Genomic DNA, 23389 nt, shown 5'->3' with positions numbered 1-23389 from the left:
GCAGCAGAAATCCTCCTAGTGTGGATGAAGCTTTTCCAATCAACTTCTTCAGGCCTGATGTCCATGAATGCAGCCTGGTCTATTTTCCCAGTTATAATTCCAGTTGGTGATCACCCAAATCTTACAAGCAATTTAAATTGTGTTTATCCCCTGCTAACTGGGTAAGAGGCACTTTTTCAACTGGGTGGTCCTCTTTTATTTAGCAGGGGGAGAGTAATTGGCCCACCTCACCCCAGCACTGTCTGTTCTAGTGGCTGTCTGCTGGTATTCCTTTGCATCTTTTCAGATTGTGAGCCCTTTTGGGACAGGGAGCCATTAGATATTTGATTTTCTCTGTAAACCGCTTTGTGAACTTTTTGTTGAAAAGCGGTATATAAATACTGTTGTTGTTGTTGTTGTGTTATATATTAGTAAGTGGAATATGCTCATATACCTTTATTCTCAGTCTGTGGTTGCTTTCACTTCTATATCTCCGCAGAAGAGAACTTCTGTCTCTTCTCTATGGGAATGGTACAGAACAGGATCAGCCTTGCAAAGAGCCAGGTTTGGTATTTTGTGATCTATAAGGAACTGGAGCTGTCATGAGAGCACAGGTGTCTGTGAGCCTCTGCCCCCAAAGTCTCTTCACATTTGCCAGTTGGAAGCCGTGCATCTTAGCTCTCTGCAAAAGAAGGGGGGGAGTTTACTCATGCCCCTTTTGCTTCCACAGATGCTTTTATCCCTCTGCCTCTGATGAGAAATGTAGTGGAGCGATGGATCATCTGGAGTCTCACCAAGGCAGAGTGACTGGGAAAAGCTGAAAATCCCTTCGAGACCGAGCAACATCTGTCTGAGAGGTAGTGAAAAACAAACTAGTAATAAGCTCATTTCTGCAGCAGAAATAATGGAAATGGTTGACCAAGATGCTGTTTATTCATTTTATGCCTCAGGAATAAAGCTTGTTAGCATGCACAATGATCATAAGGAGAGCACGTTCGAAGGGCTCCATGGCTGCAGATGCTAAGGGATGATTCAGACACATGCCTGTCTGTAGCTTGTTTACTCAGCACTAAATACTGGGGCAAGTGCATGTGTGAACACCGACAAGCATGGGGGAGAGGGGGGTCGCTCACCAGTAGAGCATAGGTGTTGGTTGGCAGCCTTCGGTCTCGAAAGACTATGGTATAAGCCTACAGCAACCGGTATTCCCAGGCGGTCTCCCATCCAAGTACTAACCAGGCCTGACCCTGCTTAGCTTCCGAGATCAAGGTATAAGCCTACAGCACCCGGTATTCCCAGGTGGTCTCCCATCCAAGTACTAACCAGGCCTGACCCTGCTTAGCTTCCGAGATCAAGGTATAAGCCTACAGCACCCGGTATTCCCAGGTGATCTCCCATCCAAGTACTAACCAGGCCTGACCCTGCTTAGCTTCCGAGATCAAGGTATAAGCCTACAGCACCCAGTATTCCCAGGTGGTCTCCCATCCAAGTACTAACCAGGCCTGACCCTGCTTAGCTTCCGAGATCAGATGAGATCAGGCATGTGCAGGGTAACTGTAGGTGTTGTACACAGAAGATCTTGGGTTCTTTAGTCCTTTGCATCCCAGGGAGGGCTGTGAAAGGCCCTTGTCTGAAACCTTTGAAAGCTGCTGGGAGACAGTGTATGTATCAGTTCATCTAGATTAGTGTTTCTCAAACTGAGCCAATTTCAGGTGGGTTCCCATTCATTTCAATATTTTATTTTTAATGTATTAGACTTGATGCTCCCATGGTGTGTGACTGCATTTGGGGAAATGTTACAGATCTGTACTTTTAACAGGCTACTATATATATGCTTTTAACAATGATAGTCAATGGAACTTACACCTAGGTAAGTGTGGGTAGGATTGCAGCCTAAGACTATTAAAAATTTTCCTGCTTGATGATGTCACTTCCGGTCATGACATCATTGCCGGTGGGTCCTGACAGATTCTCATTCTAAACAGTGGATTCCTGGTGCTAAAAGTTTAAGAACCACTGATCTAGAACAGATCATTTCTTACAGTGTGCTGAATAGCATTTATAGCACCTACTTAGGGCAGGGTGTGATTAAGCAGGAAGTGACCAGGGACAGAGGATAAAATATGCACATCTTGATCAGTTATAAAGTAACAAGTCAGTCACTTAATGATGCCTGAAAGAAGGTAAATGCTTCTGAGATGTACAATTCAACAACTTCCAGTATGGTTAGGAAAATATATTGGGACGTGTATACTATGTTATACAGCAGGGCTGTCCAAGGTTTTAGGCAGGAGGGCCACATCGTCTCTCTGACTCTGTGTGGGGGGCAGGGGAAAAAAGAATTAATTTACATTAAAATTTGAATAAATTTACATAAGTTTACATAAATGAATATATTAAAGATATATGTTAATATGTTTTTTTGTTTTAAATTATGTTTTTTAATCTGTTGTAAGCCACCTTGAGTCCCTTCGGGAAGAAAGGCGGGGTAAAAATAAAGTTATTATTATTAATATTATTAAAGATGAACTTATATGATTGAATGAAGGTCTTGCAATAGCTCAAGGCCTTGCACAAAGCAAGGCCGGCCTTTCCTTTGCTGCCATTGCTGCATCACAAATGTGAAACAGCAAGCAGTAGAGGGAGCCCTCATCCCACAGCTCACGTGAAAGGTCGAACAGTTGGCTGTCAGGCTGAGAGCAGTTGCGTCAAGTCGGTGCGGGCTCCAGCAAGTCTGCAGAGGGCCAGAGGCTCATTGGAGACTGGGGGCTCCCTAAGGGCTGCATTGAGAGGCCTTGAGGGCCGCAAGCAGCCCCAGGGCCGGGGTTTGGGCACCCCTGTTATACAGTACTAGTGCCTATGTCTTAAGATGGTCCTTTAAGTGCTATAAATTCAGCCCCTTAACCTGGAATATTAAATGATAGTGTGGCCACAATACAGGTGTGCACCACTTAACAACCATTGACTTAACGACAGACTGCATATATGACGGTAGTCAAAGCACAATAAAGATGCTCTGAAGGAGGCAATTGCGTCTCCCACAGCCTGCAGCAGAGTGGCTGTTTATACAACAGAGAGGCTCTCAGTGCAAAGAAGAGGCAATCTATCTCCAGCAGCCATTGCAGCCAGTCTGGCAGGGTGTGTCTGTTTACACAACAAAGGCAACAGATTGGACTGAATGGTCACTTAATGACCTAATCACAAAACAACAGAATCAGAAGAATGCATCTCCACCATTAAGTGCTGCACACCTGTGTTTGTTCTTAGTTGGTTTTTAAAAGCTGCTTTTACATTTTTTAACACACACACACAAGCATGATTCCTCAAGATCTCGGAACAGCATTGGGGGCCTTCCAACCCTGGCTGTGTAGATCTCCACAGTTACATAATGAAGAGATTCTGTGGACCAGATCAAGAGCTTCCGCTGGCCACATCTGCCTTTCAGTCATTAAGCAACACTAACTGGGAGTAGTTATACAGAGTTTCAGATATCTATATTTTCCTTGCTAGGCCTGGATTTGCAAGAGATTGAACCTGTGATGTTCTGCATGCGAAGGGGCCATACAGATACCTTCCACGAGTACACATGTATTTGCTAATGCTACATACTAGCTTGCTGTAGGGACTGGGGCAAAGCCCTCCACAGGGCCTCCATCTATGTGTGGATCACGCCTGTGTGTGGATCCCCTGATGGCACATGTATGGCACTTTTTGGCACTGAGGGCTCAGGGGTCAACCTGACTCAGCAAATCCTCTGATAGGCTTGGACCCACAGATGGAGTGGTTAACCTCTAATCCTGTTCCAGAAGGTGTGTATAGGTATGCCATCATCAGCCATACCCTGATTACACAAATCCCTAAGCCAGTGATTGTCAACCTTTTTCATCTCATGGCACACAGACAAGGTGCTAAAATTGTCAGGGTCCACCATTGATTTTTTATTTTTTTTTACAATTGATAAGGCTTACCATTCCGCCAGCAAGGAGGCTCACATCCCGCAATGGACCAACTTATCAATGACCCTCCCCCAAAATCCCACAACACACCTGTGGACCATTTGCGGCACAACAATGTGCAATGGCACACTGGTTGAAAATTGCTGCCCTAATATTTAAGCCAAGACTTCATCCACAAATATACTAAGCTAGCAATGGTTCACTACAAAAATCTTTTGACTTCATAAAAAAAAAAAATTCTATAAAAGAGTTAGTTGGATTCTGCAGAGACTTCTTGGTTGAAATTATCCCCTATCAAATATGACACTCAAGGAGAAAGACACTCAAGGAGAAATCTGCATTCCCTAAAGGCTTTGTCTTTCTCTCCCCCCCCCCCCCCCATTGAAATTCTGGATTTTCCTTCTTTTCAGACACCACTCTTTGGGATTGTATTTTTTCCCCCTTGTTTCACCACTCTTGTCATAGCTCGGATTGGAGAACTCGGGGGAATTCAAGCAGCAAGAGAGATTGAGATTTCACTCCATTATCCTCTGGAGTAAAAAAAAAAAAAAAAACCATTTAGCTTTGTGGGATGCACATGTCACCAAAAGATAAAGACAGTAACCACATCTGACACTGCCCTTGAAATGACAATTAATTTCTCCCACAAGTGCCACTCACACACTAATAGTTTCTAGACAGTTTACGGATAATGCAATAATAGACTACCAGGAGGAGAGGATACAGATATCCTCAACTACAGCGGTGAAGATTAGATGTAAAATTACCTCCAGAAAAGACAATGGTATCATTTCCACTCATTTTGTCACATCATGGAACTCCTAATGGTTACTTGTTAAATAAACAGGCTCACCATTTAGTGTTATCTTATTTGGATTTTGTAAAAAGAAATAGGCTTTCATTTTTTTATTTTTTTTTAACCTCTGCTGGTTACAAATTATCTTCTAATCACATTCTGGGACCACAGCTATAATAGGTGTGTGACAATTGCATGCAATAAATAGCAATATTTATTTACACTCCAGCTGCCTTGTACAATTAAGAGAGAGAGGGTGTAATTATCAACAAACACATTTGGGTTTTATACTTTTTAAATTATTTTTTGCTTTAACATGTTGGCTGCTGATGATACACCGAGTGGTTGGGCAGAAGAAATTAGCAAGGTTTCATTTGGAAATTAATTTGCATTGTAAATAATTAGGCATCCCCATATTTAACATGCCCACTAACATTTGCTATAGCATGGTAGGAAAATGAAATTTAAACTAGAATTCTTTGGATATGCCATCATACTGTTTCAACAACAGTAGTAATAGTAGAAGTAACAGCAGCAAGTAAGTGGTAAGTTTACAGTACAATCCTATATATTCAGAAGTAAATCCCATGGTGTTCAATGAGGCTTACTCTCAAGTGCATTAGGGCCCAATCCCAACTGGCTCTTGGGCCAGTGCAAGTCCTTTGCACTGTTCCATATATATCGCAGAAGTGCTCTAAAACACTTTTGGACCGCCGGGAGAGGAGAAAGGCCAGTGCACATCTGTGTGCCGGCCTCTGGAGGACAACACGGGCCCTATAGAGCTATAGGTAGGTTCATGCCAGCTAGTCAGGCTGGGGGCTTGGGGAAGGGAGGGGAGGGGGAGGGTGGAACAGGGGCATTCCATGGCAGGGGGAGGGTGGTTGGCATGCAGGCCCATGAGTGAGCCAGACTCAGACGAGAACTGACGCCAGGATCCGGCCCTTCTGCAAGATCCTACCCCATTCCGAGATAACTTGGCGCAACTCCAGGGTGTTCAGTTATCACGTCAGATCTCGTGCTGCCACTGCGTTATCTGGAGTAAGAGAAATGAGTTCCCCTTGCCCCAGACTGAGCCAAAGGCAGTCCCAACCGTGCGTTAGATATGAGCAGGTTAGCTGGCCTCCCGGTTCAGCACAGGTTAGCATTAGCTGCCAAGTGCATCCTAAGTTTGCACTCCTATACAGACTTACCTGGGAGTAAGTCCCAGTGAATTCAATAGCATTTACTTCTGAGAGACAGGCATATTGCACCATTACTAAGTTTTATTTTACATACGGTTGTGGTAAGTTAGGGCCTGATCCTATCCAACTTTGCAGCAGCAATGCAGCCCCAAGGTAAGAAAACAAATGTTCCCATACCTTGAGGAGGCCTCTGTGACGGCCTCCCCACAACAGGATGCAGTGCACACCCCATTGGTACAGCTGCACTGGCACTGGAAAATTGGATAGGATTGGGCCCTTATTCATTAGTAAACTACAGGGTGACCCCCCAAAAAAAAACCAGAACCCACAAATCTTTGAATAAAACTGTTAATTTTAATTTTTCTTCTTTTTTCTTTCAGGTTATACAAGTCGACTTTGTGCATGAAATATTGGAACAATAATCTTCCCCAATATGTCTTGGTCAACCAAGGAAAAGTTTCTTGAAATTTGCTGGATCTTTGTAGGATTTAATAAAATTTTTATGGGTTCTGGTTTTTTTGGGTCACCCTGTACTAGTTAGTGGTAAGTAAAGTTGACTACTGTAAGTAGCAGTTGTAAAAGTTATTTATTTATTCAGTTAGTAATTTTTTTTTAAAAAAATTATGCCCTCTTTTCTCCAAGGAGCTCTGGGTGGTATACATGCTACCTTCCCTCCTTTTGTCCTCACAACAACGTTAGGCTATCAGAAAAGTGACTGGCCCAAGGTCATCCAGGAAGCTTTATGCCTGAGTGGGAATTTGAACCTGGATCTTCCAAGTTTAAGTCCAGCATTAGAACCACTACACAATCCTGACTCTCCAGTTCAACAAGTAGTAGATAAGTAAGCAAGAAGTAAGTAATAAATAATAGCTGATGAAAATAATGAAATGTATAAGGGCCCAATCCTATCCAATTTTTCAGTGCTGGTTCAGTTGTGCCAGTGGAGTTCACACTGCATCCTGCAGTGGAGGGGCAGTCACTAGGGCCTCCTCAAGGTATGTTTTCCCATACCACGGAGCTGCATTGTGGCTACACCGGAGCTGGAAATTTGGATAGGATTGGGCCCTAGTAGTTGGCATCCTTCAGTCTCAGAAGACTATGGTGTCACGCTCTGAATGGTGGTTCTGGAACAGAGTGTCCTCTCCAGTGCGCGAAGCCTGGGTAAAGTAGTTATGGAGGATAGGCTGTTACCCATGCAGCAAATCCCCCCTCTCCACGTCGCTGAAATTGTCCAATGGAAAGGCAGAGGCCAAAACGGTTGGTTCCAGCGACGTCGCAGGAGTTGCCAGAACGTGACTGTGTTCAGCCATGAACTGCCTCAGGGGCTTCGGCTCCGGATTTTGCCTGGAGGTTGACTCCTGAAGCCTTTTCCATAACTGGATGTAGCCACAAGGCAGTGGATTGGGCCCTAAGTGTCCACAAATTAAATTCAGCCCTGCTCAGAGGCTAACATTCTAACTGTAGTGAAAGATAATTGTAGTGAGAACTGTATTTGGGTAAGATGTTAACATAACGCCATTGCTTTCTACAAATGTATAAAAATAGCATGGTTGTGTGTTGTTATTGAGAATGCTTGATAAAAACTGATAAACAGGAGAAAAAGACTTTGCTTTCTGAGGAAGAAAAAGTGGGAAGAATTTTCTCCTTAATTTTCAAGGTAAAGTAGTGTTGGAAAAGGAATCTCATTTGACAAAATGTGGTCACAAAGATTTATAGTCTGAAAAGTCTTTTTTTAAGCATATTTCAGGATATGGTGACTTATGATCTTACCACATTTTCACAAGAACATTTAACTGCATGAAAATTGTGACCTCCTCGTGTGTTTTATTTTTTTTGTTTTGCTTTTGCCAAAAATTGCTGCATGAATGACCCTGTATCTACCCTCTCATCTCCACTTATCCATTTTACTGTCTGCACTACTCACACATAATAATATGGTTGACTCTGAAACTTTGCAGGGGTCCTCTCAAGGAGAAATTTCTGACCATTTTAAAGGAACGTCTACTCAGTGTTTCTCAAACTGTGGGTCGGGACCCACCAGGTGGGTCACAAGCCAATTTCAGGTCGGTCCCCATTCATTTCAATATTTTATTTTTAATATGACTTGATTCTACCATGGTATGTGACTACATTTGGGGAAATGTGACAGATCTGTACTTTTAACAGGATACTATGTATAGGCTTTTAATAGTGACAGTAAATGGGACTTATTCCTTGGTAAGTGGGTAGGATTGCAGCCTAGGATTGTTAAAAAATTTTCCTGTTTGATGATGTCACTTCCAGTCATGATGTCACTTCTGATGGGTCCTGCCAATTCTCAATCTAAAAAGTGGGTCACAGAGCTAGATATTTGAGAACCACTAGTTTACGTCATTTCATAAGAGAAATGGAATTCTCAAGGGGGGAGTTTTATAACCCTAGAGACTCCTCTCTTGTCCCTTTCTATTATAGGTTGCAGGATTTTATTTCACAGCCCCCCCCCCCCACTTTTGCTATTCATTTTCATTATTTAAGGCCTGTTTTTTTAAAAAAAGATTTACTTCCTATATCTAAATTCATTTCATCATGAGTTCACCTTTTTCACTCCCAAGCATTTTCTTGATGAAGGGGGCTTACCTAGTAGTAGGGCAGAAGTTTTGTTGCTTTTGTGGTTATCCCCTCTTTAAACCAGGGATCTCCAAACCCAGGCCCAGGAGATAGCAGCGCAGGGAGTGGGGGGGTGGGGTGGAGGGAGGGCATGTGGGAGGTGGTTCTGCCTGCGGGGGGCAGGATGATGAAAATATTTCCCTTTTTTGGAGAAAAAAGAAACTAAGACAGAGAGAGAAAAGTAGGGAGAGAGTGAGAGGGGGTTGCAGAGGATCAAATGGCAAATGCATGTGTTTGCCTCACAGTGCTGCCAAGCTGAGTGCCAGGAGAATTGGGTGATCAGACTATCCTGAATGTTATAAGATGGCCCAGATGGGGTAAACCCAGGCCTGGGCCAAAAGGAGGAAGAAGAGAGGGCAGCACTGGAGCTGCTTTTTCAGCCTGTGGCTGCTCACAATTTAGAAACCATTGAGTGCAATACTCTTAACTGATTCAAGCCTTTGAACACTCCCCCCCCAACCACCCTAAGGACCTGCAGTAGTTTAAAAGAAGGGGAACTAAAACTTCTCAATAAATTCAGATTCTTCATTGTACTTTTCCAGTAAAACAAGAAGTGGAGGGAAGTTTGCTAGCTATTAGCATAGCAATTTAGCTGAGCACAACACTCTACATGATGGTTATCTTGTCTGAATATAATTGGCTCATTAACCAAAACTCTATCAACTTGTTCTCAAATCAAAGTCAAGAGCAAGTAGAAAACGTGAACTTTGATGGCGTCGTAGTTTGAACAAACTGGGCCCGCTGCGAAGATCTAGGATCTTCAAAATCAAGCCATCCTATATATGGCTTGACACAGATATGATTATATCCATTAGCTTGGACCTAGTTTTCAGTTTTTGGTTCTGGCTACCAGACCGATAGTCAATGTGGTGTGGCTCAGCTTGATTAGAGCCATTACTTGGGATGGTTGAATTTAAAAAACAACAACACAGGAGTAAACACAAAGAAAGCTTCAGTATTCTCTTGAAATATTTAAGTGTGCACTGAAAACTCCCTTCTTTCAAAATCCTGTTCTTAACACAAAAAGCATTCCTGATACTGTGCAACTAAAGCATAGCCAGTGACCAATGCTTTCCTTTGCCTAGGAAGCCTGGAGTACTACAGGAGAGCTAAAACTGACCTGGGATTGTGCGGTTAACCAAGACATAGTAGGCTAATTGATCTCATCCACACTTAGAGTAGATGGGATGAATACAATATTTGACAGCCCTTGCCCCTATTTTGTCATATGAAGCAGTTGTTGAATTGGGTTCTGCTTAGGCTTTAAAACGACCTTAGATTCTCTCACACAAGCATAACACCTCCTGGGCTGCACATTTACATGTATGTGCTCAACCACCCTGAAACATTTCACTCGCCTTCTAAAAACTCCCTTGAAGAAGTCCAGAAAGAGAAAATCTCTTTTTCCTTAAGAGATACCCTTAAGAGATACCTGAGATACTCTTCTAATTTCACATTTCAAAATTTCACAACCAGTCAGAGATCACTAGGTTCACATGGGGAGATCTTGGATACTCAGCATGTATGCAACTGTTTCTGAAGTCTTCCTGAAAGCCCCCCCCCCTCTAGATCTACTGACCCTCTCTGATCTAGGACACTCTCTGCTGCTTCCCACCCACCCAAACATAGGGCTCCCCAGGATTTCAGTACTGTGATAGTAAAGCCTATGGGAAGCTAAGCAAAAATTTGTGTTTACTTGTAATTCATAGATGATAGACTCTTTGTTGGTCAAATCTATTACATGGTCTTTCTCCATTAACGGTGGTGGATCAAAATGAAGATCCAAGCCTAGATAATAAATGGTTAAATGGCCAGGAAAATTAAAAGTAATTCAAAATAGGTGACTTCATAGATCAAAATCAAGGACTTTTCTGACAGGAAGGAATGGGACATTCGGGAGATTTTTCTCTGCTAGTTCAATAATTTCAAGTACAATATGCACTGCTGTATTTTCTAATAATAGAATACAATCTAGGACATAATAGAAGTATTTGACTTTAAACTTATATTAGATGTCTTAACAGCTGCTAAAATGCCTTTTCACCAGAAGAAGCCCTCCATGCCTAAATCACGGATTGGTTTATAAGAAATAGAACTTTAATGAAGCTAACAACCTGAGGACATTTAAAAAGACAGAATCAAGTTCAATCTTGACTCAGTTTTTAGTATTTGAACATAGAGAGCTACTTTATGTTGAGTCAAGTCATTGATCCATCAAGGTCAGCATTTTCTACGTGTGTTGGTAGCATCTCTACAGGGCATGGGGGTAAGGGTCATTCCAGCGGTGTTCATCGCAACTGTGGCACCTGGGGGCACACTTTCCAGGCACACTCCTCTCACCCGGAGGTGCCCTCTACACCCTCTTCCTCCTCCTGAAGGCTGTTCTGAAGGCTGAAGAGGCCACACTCCCCCCCCCCCCGACTTTCAGAAGGCGTTCTGGAGGCCGAAAACTGTGAGTGACAATTTTGCCCCCCAGAAGGCCTTCTGAGGGCTGGGGAAGCCACACACAGCCTTGCCAACCATCAGAAGGCCTTCTGGAGGTCAAAAATAATCACTTCCAGTTTTTGGCCAATGTGATGATTTTCGGCCTCCAGAAGGCGTTAGAGGGCATGTGGCCTCCCTGGCCCTCAGAACACCTCCAGGGGAAACAGAGGGCACAGGGGAGGTCACTGTCCCTACCCATTTGCCATCCAGGACCACATGTTCCACTGGACCCTCCTCTCGATACACCACTGGGTCTTTCTTGTCCCTTTGGGGAGATGCCAGGGGTCCTTCTGTCCTCAGAGCAGGTGCCCTACCTCTGAGCCACAAACCAAAATACCAAACAGTGGTATTTGAACTTCCCATTTGACAAAGTAGAAGGAACATCAGTCTAGAAAAATCTGATGTGTTGGAGAATTTTCGCCCTCTGCTTCTGTTTTACATAAACTTCTGTTTCCCCAGATTTTCAAACTGTTAAGCAGTTCTGAAGCCAATTATCACCTCATCACTTTTTTTTGGCTTACACGATTTTCCTATAAAAGCCTGCTGCATAATCCTTGTGGCATAATAAAAATGTTAAGGCGTCATTCAGGATGAGACAATGGAAGCCTGCAGAAGACGGAGAAAGGACAAGTGTAGAAGTTTTAGAACTGCTTCTGCAACAGATGTCAAAGGGTGCACAGATTTTGAAAAGAAAAACAAAACACAGGCAAAAAGTTAATAATAATAATACAGGTATTTATATACCGCCTTTCTTGGTCTTTATTCAAGACTTTATTCAAGGCGGTTTACATAGGCAGGCTTATCTAAATCCCCGTAGGGATTTTTACAATTGAAAGAAGGTTCTATCTTTCAAGAACCACAACAGTCCAGATGTTTCACTCTGATCTGGTTTCACATTCTGGCCTCCATCCTCCCACACTCAGAGCAGATGGAATAGCTCGGCTTCAGCTTGTCAGCTGCTTCAAGGTCGCACGGTGCCGGTGGCCTCGAACCGGCGACCTTGTGGATGTTATCTTCAGGCAAATAGAGGCTCTACCCTCTAGACCAGACCTCCTGCCCTGCTAAGTTAAATAAAACATCACTGTCAATGGTCTTGGGGATGTACAGACTCATAAGAAACTAAGAACAGCCCTGATGGATCAGACCAAAGGCCCATCTAGTCCAGCTTCCTGTATCTCACGGTGGCCCAACAGATGCTTCTGGGAGAGCATGAGACAACAATCTACCTGCATCCTGTGGCCACTCCCTTGCATCTAGAATTCAGAGATAGGTTACCTCTAAAACCTGGTGGTTGCATATAGTTACCATGACTTGCAGCCTATGATGAACTTTTCCTCCAATTCCTTTTTAAGTCATTTCTGCCCAATGTTGCATATACGCAACAGAGATAAAATACTACTCCTGTGGGTTGGGCAGAAATGAGTTAAAGGCACATAGGCCAGCTGCCATCACTACTTCCTGTTGGAAGGAGTTCTGCAGATTAAATATCTGCGGGTAAATAAACATTTCCTTTTGTTTGCCTAGGCCAATTGGGCAAACACTGTGAAGGGCATGGGTCCCCAAACAACCCTACCTTCCTCTGAACATGCAAGATTATCTGTATGCATTTAGGATCTGGAGAACATATGAAGCAACCAACTTGGTCAGCCAATTTGCTAAAGCTAAACAGGGCTAGATTTCATCAGTGTGTGGAGGGGCAACTTCCTGGGCATCCCCTCTACAACCACTTTGATTTCAATGATAGAAGCAAGAAGGAATGTAATTAATTAAATTCATGATTCCTACTTACTTTCTTTTGAAGTTTTCGTCCTAGTCCCACCATTCCTGGTCTCTTGATTTTAACCTATAATTCAACAGGACAACATGTGAAAGCATTTATTCTGAGGTTAACAACTGAATTGTTTCATCCTGATTTGAATAGGAAGTAAGTGTGTTTGACACAGAGCTAGCATGTAGATTGATAAAGCAATCCAATACATGTCTACCCAGAACTGAGTTCTGTTATGTTAAATAGATTTAACAATTCACCCCATGGGCCATTTACATCAGTGGATCTATTGTTCTGCTGTTATCAACGGTCCTACAACAGTTCAAATATTGGATTTACCATTGTGTGCAACCAAGCCAACTAGTGGGAGGTGAGGTTTAGGTGAGGTTTGGGATGGTAGAGAGTGGGCTGGAGGGGGGGTGTCTTAGATGCAAAAGTGCCTGATAGATCCAATCCTTGATTTTCCAACCAGTGACGCTGCTAGAGGATGGGGGGGCTCTGGGCGGCACTGGGTGGCATGCACGGAGGGAGGGGTGACACCACTACTGGCCAAAAATTTTGGAATCTTGGTTTTTTGAATAATACCATCATGTTATATGTCAACTGATGTGTAATTTCATGCAGAATGCAATGAAACAAACCATGTTGAAATATCTCTAGTCCATCAAAAGTTATAGCAAAAAATCCAGTGAGGGCAGAGTGATGGTGCTTTACTGCACCTACCACATGGGGCACTGCCTCACCCACTGCATGGGAAGAGGTCCATCATGGAGGTGACATGTTAGCCTCCCACACTGGGTGACCTGCTACTGATGCCACCGTTTCCAAGCCACCTTGTTCACTTCCTCTCTTCAGACTTACACCAGCAACATAACTGGTGTGGGTCTGAGGAGACCCATAAGCAAATCAGGCGGCCTAATAGGGAGGGAAGTAAAAAAAGTGTTATACTTACCTCTTGCTGACCATCTGATCTCCCCACTACCACCACCACCACCACCAAAGCATGCAGATAGGATTGGGGCCGTCAGTCCCAGGGAACTGCAAAGAATTGCAGTCTTAGAAACTGATAGCTCGGCTTTGAAATTCTAGAGCTGTATGCAGTTTTGTCTACAAATGATGGCTTTCGAACAGAAAGAAAAGCCAAAGGAGAGGCATTCACCTCAGATCTTCTACTGACCTCTAGTGATTAGCTGTGGGAATTATTTTCAATCCATTAGTTTGTATTACCTTTGTGGCTACCATGGCAACCCTGTCCCACCTCAACAGCTCAGGGAAATACTAATTCTCCAAAGGATCCTTTTTCAAACGCTACATCTTACTTTGTTGGCTTCTTTTCTTTCTTAAAAGCCAATTTAAAAGTTCCACTCGTTCGACGCTCTCTAATATATCTTGATCGTTAAGTACATGGAAGGTGAAACCCGCTTTCAAACGTCTCTCTCCCGCACGAAGAAAGGTAAGGTGTAAGGTTAATGCGGCGAGGCTTGCGTTTGCATTGTACTGACATCAAAGCAGACATGAAATTGGGATCATGGGCAGCATGAAATGTGCTCCAGTTGGAGAGCGGCCACTCTTTGAAAGCCGCTCTAGTTTGCGTGGCCATCATTTGTTCGTGATGCTGAATGGCCAAAGGTAGGTGGCTAGACTCATGAAAATGGCCAGATGTTGAGAAGGGCTATTTTTCACTTCGATGTTGTAGCAAAAACAACTTGGAAGGTTTGAAGGCTGACAGAAGGCATGTGTCTCCCTTCTGCCTGGAACTGCTACCTGGAACTTGTTGGCATCCTTCAGTCTCGGAAGACTATGGAGTCACGCTCTGAATGGTGGTTCTGGAACAGAGTGTCCTCTCCAGTGCGCGAAGCCTGGGTAAAGTAGGTATGGAGGATAGGCTGTTACCCATGCAGCAAATCCCCCCTCTCCACGTCGCTGAAATGGTCCAATGGAAAGGCAGAGACCAATACGGTTGGTTCCAGCGGCGTCGCAGGCGTTGCCAGAACGTGACTGTGTTCAGCCATGAACTGCCTCAGGGACTCCGGCTCCGGATTTTGCCTCGAGGTTGACTCCTGAAGCCTTTTCCTTAACTGGATGTAGCCACAAGGCAGTGGAGGTTTGGGATCAGAGTTTTCCTTCTCTCAGATGAGCTGCCTTCCCAGGCCGACGAGTCCCATCTACCCGGTGGAACACCTGGAGAATATTTCCATGCTCACTGTCTTCACATCCCTTCCTTAAACTCACCTTTCCCTGGACGTTTTGGGCCCAATCCCCTACTTCTCTTACAACACCGTAACTCAGGGGTGTCCAAAGTTTTTGGCAGGAGGGCCACATCATCTCTCTGACACTGTGTCAGGGGCTGGGGAAAAAAAGAATTAATTTACATTTCAAATTTGAATACATTTATACAGGTTTACATATATTAGTATATTAGAGGTGGAACTTATATGAATGAATGAAAGACTTGCAATACCTCAAGGCCTATAAAAGGCCTTGCACAAAGCAAGGCTGGCCTTTTCTTTGCTGCTACTACTGCATCACAGAAGTGACACAGCAAGCGGTGGAGGGAGCCCTCATCCCACAGCTCACGCAAGAGGTCAAACAGTCACCCAGTTGCGTTGGGCCAGTGCAGGCTCCAGCAAGTTGCTGGAGAACCAGAGGCTGATTGGAGACTGGGGTCTCCTTGAGGGCCGCATTGGGAGTCCTCAAGGGCCGCAAGTGGCCCCAGGGCCAGAGTTTGGGCACCCCTGCTTCTAACTAATGCCCCAATCCTATACCCTGCTGCAGCAACTGTTACCCTGCACATGCCCAATCTTGTCTGATCTTGGAAGCTAAGCAGGGTCAGGCCTGGTTAGTACTTAGATGGGAGACTGCCTGGGAATACCTGGTGCTGTAGGCTTATACCATAGTCTTTTGAGACTGAAGGTTGCCAACCATAGCATACCATACCCTGCCACTTTCACTGATGCAGTCATGCCATGGAGGCAGATCCTATGGTGGGGGGGGGCAATCAGGAGGCCTCCTTGAAGTAAGGGAACTTTTGTTTTCTTCTGGGTAAGCTCCCTGATGCTTTATGGCAGTGTTTCTCGATCAGTGGTGCAGGTACCACCAGTGGAACTTGAGGTGGTGTCTGGTGGTACTTGCAGGACCCCTGGACATCTGCTGCCCAGCAACGAGACTAGGAACACAACATAACAAACAGCAGTAGGATGGGCAGTGGGCAGAGCTCCAAAGCATGTTTTTTCCGTGCTCAGAAAGCTCTCCTATCCAATCTGAGCCTCTTACTGGTGTTTGTCGCGTTGCATCTGGCCTCCCAAACCAGAAGTAACCAGTGATGATGTTATCACCAGTTATTTCCAGTGGTACTTCCAATAGGAGGACAATGTGAAGTGGTACAGCAGAGGTACAACATCTTCTCTACAGCTGACATAGGTCCACAGAGGAAAAAAAGGGAGGGAACAGGCAAAGGGACAGGGATAGGATTCTGGCACCTGCTGCTGCTGCTGCCTGAATCCACCCCACTGCTTCACTGGTCCACCCCTGCCATGATCCATTTGAAACTCCTCCTCTCACCCAGAGCACCCCTCCCCTCCCATCTTATTGAAGCCAGCACAGCTCCCCTCTTGCTGCTTGTGGCAGTTGCCAGGCAGTGCATGACAAGGGCCAGTGTTTTATGCTGCCAAGACATGAGTCCCAACAGTGCAGGCAGCCCATAGGATTGCTCTGTAAGCCAAGTGTGCATGACAAGTAGTTGAATATTCTTCCCCAATCTTTCCTTGCATCTGCTTCACTACCTCTCTCAATTGTCTCTCTTTAGATTCTGAAAAAGACTGACCCCCCTCCCCCACTAGAAATTCTTTTTTTTCTCCAAGGATTTGAGAACATCACAGAACTTGGCCTTAGAACCCTGCAGACCTTAAACACACACACACACACACACACACACACACACACACACACACACACACACCCTTTTGGGATAGTTGCAAGGTTGTATGTGAGCAGAAATTGATATCCAAAATTTGGACTCTATATTTTTCTGATCTCTAGAAGACCTTTGAAAGAAAGGTTTGTGTTTTATTCCTTCCAAGTAATATGTGCTAAGTAGATATACTGTATATTCCAAACCAGATTTTTTTGGTGACATTTTTGGTGATGTCTTTAAACATGCTAAAAATGATAGATACCATTCAGAGGCCCACTGCCAGCTCTCAGCACTGACAAGGTCCAGCTGCCACATCAAGATCGGAGAAAAAAAATTGATTGGAAAGGCAGCTGTCATTCTGGAAGAGCAGACAGGAGAGATGGGGCGGAGGGGGGGAATCCCTGGGACCTGGGCTTTCAGGGCACCCAGGCCATAACAGAACAAACTATACAGTAGTTTGATCTCAGCCTATTGAAGGCTGTGTTTCCACTACAGATTTAATCTACTTTCAATGCACTTTTAGTACCCCAATACACTCTGGAGGCTGCAGTTTGTTAAAGGCAGCTCTGACAGCTCTCAGGAAAATTGAGAAGATGGGCTCCATCAGACATTTTGCCCCAGGCCTAATGCCAACTCTCAGAGGCACCAAAGACAGAGGAGTGAGTGACTTCCTTTCTCAACAAGATATCCAGAATGCAGCAAATCTATGTGCTAAATTTCAAGCAGTGGTACTTAATCAGTTCCCTGGGATCCTTTGACTCTTGGGGCTGTGAGGATCTCAGTAATCCTCTCTGCACCATTGACTGTTATCAATATAAAGCATGTTTGCAACACCGCATTAGTAAGCAACTGGAATCCAGCAGGAATCCCTAGCATGTATGCACTGCTGAAACAGAGACGCCTGCGTTGGCTCGGTCATGTTGTGAGAATGGATGATGGCCGGATCCCAAAGGATCTCCTCTATGGAGAACTCGTGCAAGGAAAGCGCCCTACAGGTAGACCACAGCTGCGATACAAGGACATCTGCAAGAGCGATCTGAAGGCCTTAGGAGTGGACCTCAACAGGTGGGAAACCCTGGCCTCTGAGCGGCCCGCTTGGAGGCAGGCTGTGCAGCATGGCCTTTCCCAGTTTGAAGAGACACTTGGCCAACAGTCTGAGGCAAAGAGGCAAAGAAGGAAGGCCCATAGCCAGGGAGACAGACCAGGGACAGACTGCACTTGCTCCCGGTGTGGAAGGGATTGTCACTCCCGAATCGGCCTTTTCAGCCACACTAGACGCTGTGCCAGAACCACCTTTCAGAGCGCGATACCATAGTCTTTCGAGACTGAAGGTTGCCAACATTAGTAAGCAGTGCCAATGGGGAGACCTGGGCTTCCCACCAAAACTATATTGGGAGGCCTGATTGCCGGCAGAGGTAAATACGCTACTGAGCCGCACAGGGCTTTGGAACATGGTGGTGGGAGGGCATTTTGGAGGTAGTGAGAGGGCAGTTCAGGGCAGTGAGAGGGCCCAGGACAGGGCAGGATCAGCACAGGGCAAGGAGAGGGCTGAAAGGGAGCAGGATTGGCACACTGCCACATCTTATCCTCCCTCCCAGGCCTAAACACCCTACAAAGGGCTACTCTGATGTCCACCAGCTGGCGGAGATCTGAATAGCCCTATAGGGCAGCCATTTTCAACCACTGTGCCATGGCACACTGGTATGCCATGAGAGGTCCACAGGTGTGCCACAGGAATTTGGGGAAAGGTCATTTATGAATAGGGTCAATGGGAGATGTGAGCCTCCACTGGCAGCATGGTGTGCCTTGTCAATTGTCAAAAACCTGGTGGTGTGCCTTGACCATTTTAGTGCCTTTTCAGTGTGCCCTGAGATGAAAAAGGTTGAAAATCACTGCTGTAGGGGCTGGCTGGGGCATTGCTTGGGGTAAGGTGGAAAATATCACATTACCCCAAAGAGATCTCCAGTCAACTAGCTCCAGATACAGCACAGCCTATGTGGCCTGTCTGTGCCAGCGCTGGTTAGGATTGGGCTGCCCATCTACAGCGGTACCATCCCAGTATAACAAGCCTTTACCTCCCTCTTCAATCAATGCAACACATGAAGGTCTGACCTTCATCTCCCTTGCCGGGGTCCTAATCTGAATTAGGCACACCTATAAGTTAGTTACACAAGAACAAGTCAGCACATTAGGACTAATGACGCTTATTAGGACGAGTGACATTGACAGAGAATTTTCTAGGGTGCAAAACCCTTCATGTGTATTTTCATGATGTTGCCCTTATAGTAACTCTGTGCAGTAAATACTGTTATCCCCAGTTTGCAACTAGGGAGCCAAGGTGGCGTGATTTGCCCAAGGCCACCTAGCAAGTTTACGACAAAGATAAGACTTTTTAACGGGAGAAGCCTGGAGTGACAATGCTGTCTCTTATGGCCCATCCTCGACCATCCTATGCTATATAGCCACACCAAATGGGCATGCAATGCACACAGTGGTAGTGGTGGGGCATTAGATGGTCCACAAGTGAAAATATTTTTTTACTTACTGGTAGGCCACCTGGTTGCCAATGGGTTTCCACGGACCAAACCAGCTATTTTGCTGGCATAAATCCGAGGAAACCTAGGGGGTGGGCCAGGCTGGGAAAGGGGGATAGTATCTGGTATGATCCACTCCCTCCCACCCTTGAACCACCACCCCCAAGTTTGGCCTACCATTTCCCCTGAATTGCTTATGAATTTCTCCCCTTTGTCACCTTAACTGAATCGGCAGTGTGCCCAGGTGGATGCTTGGAGCCTCCAGGCATTTCCAGGCATTTCCTCCAGGCATTTCCACTGGCATTTCCACTGTGCCCTCACAAAGTGACCTATAGCAGCAGATCACTAGATCCACTGCTCTAAGTACCCCATTAGATTGGGGCACTAGCCACTGTGCTACACCAGTTGTAAAAGCATGTGTAGCTTACCCCTAACAATAATGCTATTCAATCACATTCCAAACCTAATGTAATGTTGTGCTGGTGCAGGTCTCCCTGGGCCGGCTCCAAGGGTTGCAGACAAGCTGCAAAGCACATTTGTGGCTACTCAAGAGCCAGCAGTAGCAGCACAAAGAAGTGCACAAGCCTGTGGGCACCAGATCCAGTCCCTGCACCATCCAGTGTTGGTAAATCTGTGCCAGGAGGTGCGGGGTAGTGGTTGGAAAGGATGGCTGGAGGGCAGTGTGGAGGCAGTGGGCGGGGGTGTATTTCTGTGCAGGGGAGGGTGGAATAGGGGAGGATTGGGTCTGGGAGGGGTGGGATATTCAGCAGTGGCAGTGCATGGTATATCCTAGCCCCGCTCCCGGGCTGGGGAGCCCTACCTGGGCTTCTAAACAGCTGGTGCACATCAGAGTAGCCCCACAGAGCAGGCTGGGGTGTTACTCAGGGTAAGTGGGAAAATATCCACTTACCTTGAGTTGACCTCCAGCCTGCTCCTAATGTGTGTTGGATGCAGTGCAGACTATGCAGCCGGCGGTATCGGCGCAGGTGAGGATTGCGCCGTAAACCTCCTCCCACTATAGAATAGTTTCTTATTGGAAGAAACCGGTAATAGAAATCAGGGAGCTGTGTAAGATGATGCTCTGTACAAGCACCATCCGAAATGGAACACACCTTCCAGGTCATTAGCAGCAGAAAACAAGGAAAGCCTGCTTAAAGCCAAGTTAAATATTTATTAATGAATTATAGCAACGCAATTAGCAGGAGATTAGGAGACACTCGAAATATGATTAATAGTTAATTAGTTGAACTCACATGGGAAATCTGGGTTTCTGTAAACTTGGGGAAGCTGATGATGGAGGTGGCTTTGCTGTGAATGAGCAGCGCAAGTGTAAACAGTGCCATTAGCTTGTAAATACTTGGCAGAGATTTCAACTCTCAAAATGGAGAAGAGGTAAAGGAAGCAGGAAGGACTTTTACCACCCAGGATTGAACTAGCTCATGAAACAACAATGATAAGTTTCTGGATGCTATGGCCTTGCAGTAGGTACTGATCCTGATTTCTCAATTTCAATCTCTAGTTACAAAGTCTTTCTTTCTTTCTTTCTTTCTTTCTTTCTTTCTTTCTTTCTTTCTTTCTTTCTTTCTTTCTTTCTAGTGATCTAGCTATCTCTATAGTAGCTAGGTTTGCTACTATCTCTATAATAGCACACTCAGCTCTGGTGTGGGAATCAGATTATAGCCAAAATAGGGCAGACCTAAGTGTCTGTGTATTTCTTGAACACCAGTATTTTATACCAATGAGAAACATTAAACCAAAGAGTTCAATACTTTAGATGGCAATCAGGTTGGAAGGAGAACAGGGCTAGGGCATCCCCAAGTAGAAGGCAGGGATGGGCACTTGACTCATGTTGATTCAAGTCACACAAAAATGCTGTTTTTAACTACTTGAGTCAACTCGAGTCATGGACATCAGTGCCCCGACTTGATTCACAACTTTGAGCTTTTAAGAGAGTAGCCTAGATATAAAGGTTGGGAAGACCCAACCCTCTGTTTGCAGGTTCCACTTGTAATAGATTTAACTCCAGTCTTACTTACTTACTCCAGGTTCCACTTGTAATAGATTTAACTCCTATGCACACTATCCTGTTAGGCCCCACTGAACACAATAGGACTTACTTCTGAGTAGACCTGCACAGAATTGTGCTGACAAACTTCAGAGCAGTTCCGGAGAGGAGTCCAGGCGGCCATCCACCATAGAACAAAGAACATGAGTGCACACATTCTGCTCACCTCCCCTGCATGGCATTCTGCTCAGTGTAATTGCATGGGGATGGTTTCTGGGAAAACCAGGGGCAGTCATTATGAGAGAGTGGTATCCAAAGGTCTCATTCTTCTTCAAAACAATCTGTCCTTTCTTCCTTGCTGCACCTTATGCTTGCAGCTGTCTGTGGCATGCATCCTCACTCACTTCCTTCTACACTCTCTTGAAACTCAGCTTTTCTAAGAAGCCTTTGACCTGAGTCCCTGTTTCCTACTGCAACTAAGGTCACTTATGTGTCACTTGAATAATTAATATGTTCCCCTGTTCACTTATGCTTCCATCCTACTACTCTTCCTCCACCATTGTCTCCCATGTGCCAAAATCTAGTTCAGGGGTGTCGACCCCATTTCATGTAGTGGGCCAAAGTTAGCATTCATGGTGCCTATTGAGGGTCAGAAGTGGCATCACAAAGCAGAAAGTGACACCATTAAATAGATGATGGCCCAATATAAGCACTTCGTTCTCACATTGAGAACTGTAAATAACAGAAGAGAAAATGTGCAAATCTTATTCATAATTTCAAGATATCCAATTATCAAGCTGGGAGAGCCCAAATATAATGGGTAGGGGGGGAGAAATTGCTTCCATGAGCTACATCCAGCCCATGGGCCTTATGTTTCACACCCCTGATCCAGATTGTTCCTCTCTTCAGAGGTGTGTCTTTTCAACCCTGTTTAAAAAACTTATGTACAATGAGATAGCAATGATATAATAACATAGAATGAGAATAACAATATAATCACAAAATGGGAACTGATCCTCCTAAATAGGAACTGTTGGAACATACGTCCCATTGAAAGTATTGGTTTTTGAGCAATCTGGCTATGCAAGAGTTATAGAAAAAGCTTCCCCGCCCTTTGAACAATATCCATTCATCAGACTAGCGAAGTTCAGTCCTTTGTTTAATTTATTTCCATTTATTGGCCATTAATAAAGAGTTTGCTCTGGAACTGGGTCTCCATTGCAAAACAAAAGGGTATCATTTCTGTTCTCTGCAAGCTCAATTTGCTACAGAGCAACTGGAAGACTGAGGGGGTCCTCCATATTTTGTGATTTCTGCCTGGCACACCAACAACCTGGATGAACTGAAAGGAACAAAAATTGTCACTAAGCTCTCAGCTTACGCCATCTAATATTGTGTGAATAAATTTCATTTTCTAACATTATGGAACAGTTGCGAGTGTAATAAATTACCTACCTAAGCCCTTTGAGAATTTTTGCATAATTTACCAAAACAAATTGATTTTAGGAGGAAAGCTGCTAATTTACATGAGTAGGACGGGCCTTTCTTAGTGTGATGAATTTAATTTCAATTTCCCTGTTTGCATGAATTCACTTCAGCAATTCATCACCGCTGGAATTAAAGAGCAACCATATTTTAGGTGAAGAGGCACATAAGTTATAATATATGTAAGACTGACAGTAAGGGGATTGAAGGGTAAAGAATGTTGTTTGCCAAGCAAGCAAGAACAAAAAAAGAAAAGAAAAGAGAAAAAAAGGGGGGATCACTATACAATGTATTGATATTATGCTACTGAGAGTTCAATCCTATTGCCTCCACCACCTGTTGATGCAGTGGTACCAAAGTGGTGACCGCTGCATCCTATGGTGGGGATCAGTCCAGGATGTCTTCTTCAGTTGTTCCTCTAATGCAGGGGTGCCCAAAACCTGGCCCTGGGGCCGCTTGCGGCCCTTGAGGACTCCTAAGGTGGCCCTCAGGGACACCCCAGTTTCCAATGAGCCTCTGGCCCTCCGGAAATTTGTTGGAGTCCGCACTGGCCCGACACAACTGCTCTCAGCGTGACGGCGACTATTTGACCTTTCGCATGAACTGTGGTATGAGGGCTCCCTCCACTGCTTGCAGTTTCAT

General features: G+C 44.9%; 2 pseudogenes; one reads left to right on the top strand and one right to left on the bottom strand.

The window, feature by feature from the left end:
- Positions 1–1427: 1427 nt before the first annotated feature.
- Positions 1428–1541, bottom strand: LOC136660907 (5S ribosomal RNA; annotated as a pseudogene).
- A 14036-nt stretch (positions 1542–15577) lies between these two features.
- Positions 15578–15697, top strand: LOC136660834 (5S ribosomal RNA; annotated as a pseudogene).
- The last annotated feature ends 7692 nt before the right edge of the window (positions 15698–23389 follow it).

The sequence above is a fragment of the Tiliqua scincoides genome, chromosome 9 (assembly GCF_035046505.1).
Source record: "Tiliqua scincoides isolate rTilSci1 chromosome 9, rTilSci1.hap2, whole genome shotgun sequence".
Classification (NCBI taxonomy): domain Eukaryota; kingdom Metazoa; phylum Chordata; class Lepidosauria; order Squamata; family Scincidae; genus Tiliqua; species Tiliqua scincoides.
Note: the sequence above shows the minus strand (reverse complement) of the source record. Positions and strands in the feature narration are given on the sequence as shown.